Consider the following 5,934-nt stretch of genomic DNA (forward strand, 5'->3'; position numbering starts at 1 on the left):
CCCGGACACAACATTCAAAACCCGAACTGTCCGGGTGAATCCTGGACAGGTGGCAACCCTATGGAAGAGTAAGGCTTTTATGTGCGTTTGGGGATTCCTGCAGCAAGAACCTATGGTGCACCCGTTGCGGCCTCAGTGCCCGTTCACGTTAATGACAGAGTGATATCGGCCACATTTGACAGTGGCAGTCTACATGTACAGTAACCATACATCATATAATTACCTGTGGATCGGGAGAGATGCTTGTCCCAGGACACAAGGCCTCTGCATCGCAAGACAAGCATCTCTCCTAATTTGCAGGTAATTGTACCATGAACAGATGCAGCAGCTGTCACTCTGCATGTATAACTCTGGAAAGATGCGGCTGCTGTCACCAAGTCATTAACTTGAATGGGCACAGAGGCCGCATCTGAACAGGAACACCTAGGATTCCTGCCACAAGAATCCCCGAACGCACATAAAAGCTCCGCATGCATGGGCCTAATTAAACCGCACCAAATATCAGTTCCAAAGGAACTGAAAATCTAATTTTGTTGCAGAATTGAAATAAAGATACAGCACAATAGTTACATGTGCAACACAATCAACAATTTACTCCAACATGGAAGAGGTCTTATTTACTATCACTTTCCGTACCATCAATATGGCAGTATATCGTTATGAATTTGTCACAATATATAGTTAAAAAGTGTTGCAAATTTGTCACACATATAGTAAAAGTGTTGCAAATAAGAACTGTTTGAATTTGTCACACATGTTGGTATTAACAACTCACAAGTCCTAGGGTTTTCATGATAATGGCATATGGCTTTTGACTACATACGTACTGCCAGAAATGTGTTGACACAGCGTGACCAATGAACTACTGTACTGTACTGTACTGAAACCTATTTATTATTGTTTATTGCATAGATCGTTAAAAGACTGCTACTGATTTGTTAAGGAAGTAGTCAGGATAAGAGTTACAAGTTGAATTGTTTACCATGGGTTGTATGTTTTCTTGAGCTGTTGAAGTTTCTGTGTTAAGCTGGTCACAGATGTTACAATTTGGTTTTACAATCTACTAAATATACTGAAGTTAAGTGGTGCACAAACTGAAATGTGGTGGGTGGGCCTCAGTGCCACTATCTGCATCATTACACTATGAGTGCAGGTGCTGTGATGATACCCTCTCCGGGGGCAGACCCGTAACGCCCTGCACTCACAGGATGTCCTCAGTCTTCTGGATAGAATGACACTGGCAGGGTTATTCATAAAAGGGTGAAGGGTTTGGAGAAGGCAGGAGAAGTGAACAATCTAAGCCAAAAAAGCTGATTTGGAAAAATTCTCCAATTCAGCTAGTTTTCCAGTTCAGCTATGTTGTCCTAGATTGTTCACTTCTCCTGCCTTCTCCAAACTCATTCACCCTTTTGTGAATAACCCTGTGGGTGTCAATGTAAATATATTCCCAAATGTCGCACCATGAAAATTAGTGCAAATCATTCACAGTTCATATTTTACCTTTTCGGCTGAATGTTTGAAAGCGCCATGCCACTTCCTGTTTTATGCATGTCTGCGACCAATCTTCAAGTATCTGTCTAGTTTTGCACATTTGGCACAACTGTTATGAACAAGATTGCATCTGGAAGAATACATGGGGGGAATTTATCAAAACTGCAGCCGATAGATTCTGGACCAGTTGCCCATGGCAACCAATTAGCTTCTCTCTTCAGTTTGCTCAAGTAAGGTTTGAAAATGAGACAGAGAAGCTGATTGGATGCAGTGCAAAGCTGCTCCAGATTTTGTCTGCTCCAGTCATGATATATTCCCCCCGGTTTCTATGTTGGGCTGTGCGGACTCTCAGGTGGCAATGCCGGTTCTATGGTGGGCTGTGCAGATTCTCAGGTGGGCTGTGCAGGTTCTATGGTGGGCTGTGTGGACTCTCAGGTGTGCTATACAGGGTATTTTGTGGGCTGTGTGATCTCACCAGGGGTCTAGTTCGGTCTCAGAGGGTGCGGGCAACGTGGATCCACAGGAAGGAGGAGCTTTTGGGCTGGAGCTGTAAACAGGTGCTGCAATTCATGGGAAGGCTGCTGGGACCTTGGCAGCCTTTGTGTGAAGCCCAGCACCTGTTTACAGCGCCAACTTTGGTTTAAAAAAGCACCGGTATCTGCGCTTAGTATTGGTGCATTCGTAAAAATGCCCAGTATCAGCACTGATACTGATACCGGTATCGGTGCATCCCTAGTTTTTAGGTTTAGATACACTTTATTTCTTAGGCATCACAAAAATCAAATCAAATGTTTGCGAGCCTTCCCCATAAAAAACCCCATGGGGCATTTGTACTGGTGTAGCGAACAGCTTTTCCTTTCGCAGATGTGTTAAAGTGATATTAAACTCTCAAACATTTTTATGATAATCAATCCATGTCAACAAACATATACTGCTCTGCAAAGTGTTTCTTAAGATTTTTGCCCAAGCACTTACAGTCATGCAGATTTTTTTTTTACAGGTTTTCCAATTACAGATTTTCTTTATTTGTTTTAATCCAATACATTGTTATTTTTTGTGCTCATTGTTTTATTTTCTCATGTGGTAGCAGTAAGCTATGAGAGATCCATACAGTGTTACATAATTTTTGCAGTGAAGGAGAATTTACATTTGCATGTTTGATGCAACAGTTAAAAGGCCGGCCTAGTAACACGTTAACGTATAATGAATATTGTCACCAGTTAACAATAAATACCATTGCTGTTCTGTTTGCTCACCTGCAAAGGTAGAACTGTTGTGTAGCAATATAAAGTTATGATTTCATGTCACCTGCCTGACTGAAGGGAATACTAAGGAAGGGTAGGAGATAACGACATGACCTCAACTTATTTAAAGTTAACCTGTCTCCAGGAAGAATTTCTTAAAGTGGAATACACTCATTATTCTCTTTATTAGGTACACTTGGGGCCGTTCACACCAAAATCGGAAGGAAATCTGAATGAAATCACAAGTTAATAGAGGGTCCATTGACTTACATAGTTACATAGTATTTTAGGTTGAATAAAGACACAGGTCCATCAAGTTCAACCCATTGTGTGTGTGCATGTGATTCTGCATGTGTATGCGTGTGTATGATTCGCTGTGTGATCTTGTTCTTAAGTGTACCTGTACCCCTGTATGTTATGGTCTCTGAGGAAATCGTCCAAATGCTTTTTGAACGATTCAACACTCCCAGCTGAATTCACTGTTTGCGGCAGCGAGTTCAAGACCATACCGCTATAACTGAGAAGAAGCCCCTATGCCCCTTGTGATGAAATCTTTTCTCCACTAATTTTAGGTGGTGGTCTCTAGTCTTTGTTATGGAGTTTACCGTAAAAAGTTTATTGCTGATGTTGCTATCACCATTGAACATTTTGTACAGGAAAATAATGTCCCCCCTTAATCTCCACACTTCCAGCGTGAACATGTTTAAATTTAGTAACCTTGTCTCATAGCTCTGGTCCTCCTTCCCCTTAATTAGTTTGGTTGCCCTTCTCTGGACTCCTTCCAGCTCAAGGACATCCTTTCTGTTGATTGGTGACCAAAAGTGGACCACATACTCCAGATGAGGCCGAACCAGTGATCTATAAAGTGGCAAAATTATAGACTTGTCTCTACAGAACATTCCCATTTTAATACATGACAGTACTCTGCTTGCTTTGTTTACCGCAGCCTGACATTGCGTGCTACTGTTCTATCTGTGGTCTACAATGACCCCCAAATCTTTTTCCATTTCTGACTTCCCTAGTGTCGTTCCCATTAATGTGTAATCCGCCTGCGTATTTTTAACCCCAAAGTGCATTACTTTACATTTATCTACATTAAACCTCATCTGCCATACAGTTGCCCACTCCCCTATTTTATCCGGGTCCTCCTGTAATGTTATATTTTCTAAGTCCGTGTCCATTACCCTCCCGATTTTAGTATCATCAGCAAACATGGAAACTTAGCTATTCACGCCCTCCCCGATATTGTTAATAAACTGGTTAAACTTGCAGTTGCAACCTTCACCGACTTCCATTGCATTGCTTTTTTAAAATGTTTTGTCTCTTTTTTGCCAATGTTTATTTTAAATAACATGTCCTGATTGGACAAACATCTATGAATCCTTTTGTTTTTACTTCCGTTCCATTGCGATTAGATCCATTTTTGTTCTGTTACATTACATTGCGCTGAAAAAAAGGGGACCATGCTCTCCTTTTTTTTCATCGCACTTGTGACAAAACGCCTAGGTTTGAATGGGGGCCATTAAAATTGATAGGAATTTATGTGCTGAGCGTTTTGTTGCGTGTATTTATGCTCAACAAAACGACAAAAACTAGCCCTAAGTTTCCCCCAGCCTCATTACTGTTGCTATATCAAAATGATACATAGAGAACCTGATGAGACAGAGGAAATGTGAGATATGTTATGTCTGGTATGCTTTCTGAGTCAGCCATCCATGTTTTTCTTTGTTTTCCCGGCTTAAATGACCACAATGATGTGGCAACATGCTATCACACTCCACACTTTTACTACACATGGAGTAATGTCATCAGTGTTTTCTATCGTCTGTTCACACCCTAACCAGCTAAGTCTAGGTATGAGTGAAAAACATGGAAAGGATGGTGATGTCATCACAGAGGATGTGTGAGTAATTCATTCATCAGAACTGAGGATCTAACTTTATGAATAATAGTATTTTGAAATGACCATTTAAAGAATACCGATAAACTAACCAGAGAAAAACAAATAGGAGTGAATGATACGTCATAGACCATTATGTTATTTACAGACTGATGGGGTGTGAGGAGAGCACACATTACAACACATCCTTCACTTCAATGTATTATGATGGGGAATGGTATGTTCAGAACTGTATATGAGAGCTCCATAGTTGCCTGAGAATATAATACCGCATGCTGGAGATAAGCAGATAGAACAATGAAAGGAATTTGCGCAGACTGCTACTAATCAAATATGAAAGCTGGCCTTCTGTACAAGCAGAGACATTCTGTGGGATAAGGCTGAGAATGGGAAGGGCTGCTAAAACTATTTTATGGAAAATAAAGTCGGTGTTTGGTAATACTACAGAATATTGGCTGCAAATTGAACAATACAACAGATTTAAAGAGACCCTGTCACTAGTTTAATAATTTGGGTCTCTTTAATAGCAAATACTAACTGGAATTAATCCTTCAATAAAGTTAAGTCTGGTTGGTTCTTAATCACTTGAAGACCGTGGTGTTTACACCCCCTTTCACCCCATTTTCAGTATTTAGCACTGCGGTAATTTGAGTGACATTTATTCCGTCATGCAACGCTGTACTGAAATTAATTTTATATTTTATTCATTTTTTGGGGACAGATAGAGCTTTCTTTTGGTGGGTATTTAATCACCACTGGTGTTTTTATTTTTTACTATATAATGAAAAAAGTACCGAAAATTAAACAAAAAAAAACCCACAACAGTTTTCCTTATGTTATGTTAAAAAACATTTATTCCTACCCAAATCTTTGGTAAAACATAAAACATGGGGTCACGTTGGGTAAATAGCAAAAAGTTTCCCAGCACACTCACCAGCCAGCATGCAAAAAAAAGTTGTCTCACCACTAAGGTTAAAAACAGAGGTTTAGATACACGTCTTCTGCAGAAAATGTGAAAGCCGCACAGCCGCGCCAAGGCACCTCTATATGGTTCGGTCCTAACTCTAAACTATGAGAGTCTCCATCTTGGAGCACATGTGGTAAAATATAAAATTGGGTGCAGTGGCGGAGGAAGGAGCGCTGTCACTTCAGGATGGACGGCGGTGAAGAGAGAGAGAGCCACTCGGCCAGAATCTGACAGCTGGCGGCTCTCTCTCCTCACCGCTCGGCCATCCTGAAGTGACAGGGCTCCTTCCTCCACCCCCCCCCGCCGCCGCTGCTTTCTAGACGGCAGGGTGC

This window comes from Nanorana parkeri, unplaced genomic scaffold (assembly GCF_000935625.1).
Source record: "Nanorana parkeri isolate BGI_ZX_2015 unplaced genomic scaffold, ASM93562v1 scaffold28, whole genome shotgun sequence".
Taxonomy (NCBI): Eukaryota; Metazoa; Chordata; class Amphibia; order Anura; family Dicroglossidae; genus Nanorana; species Nanorana parkeri.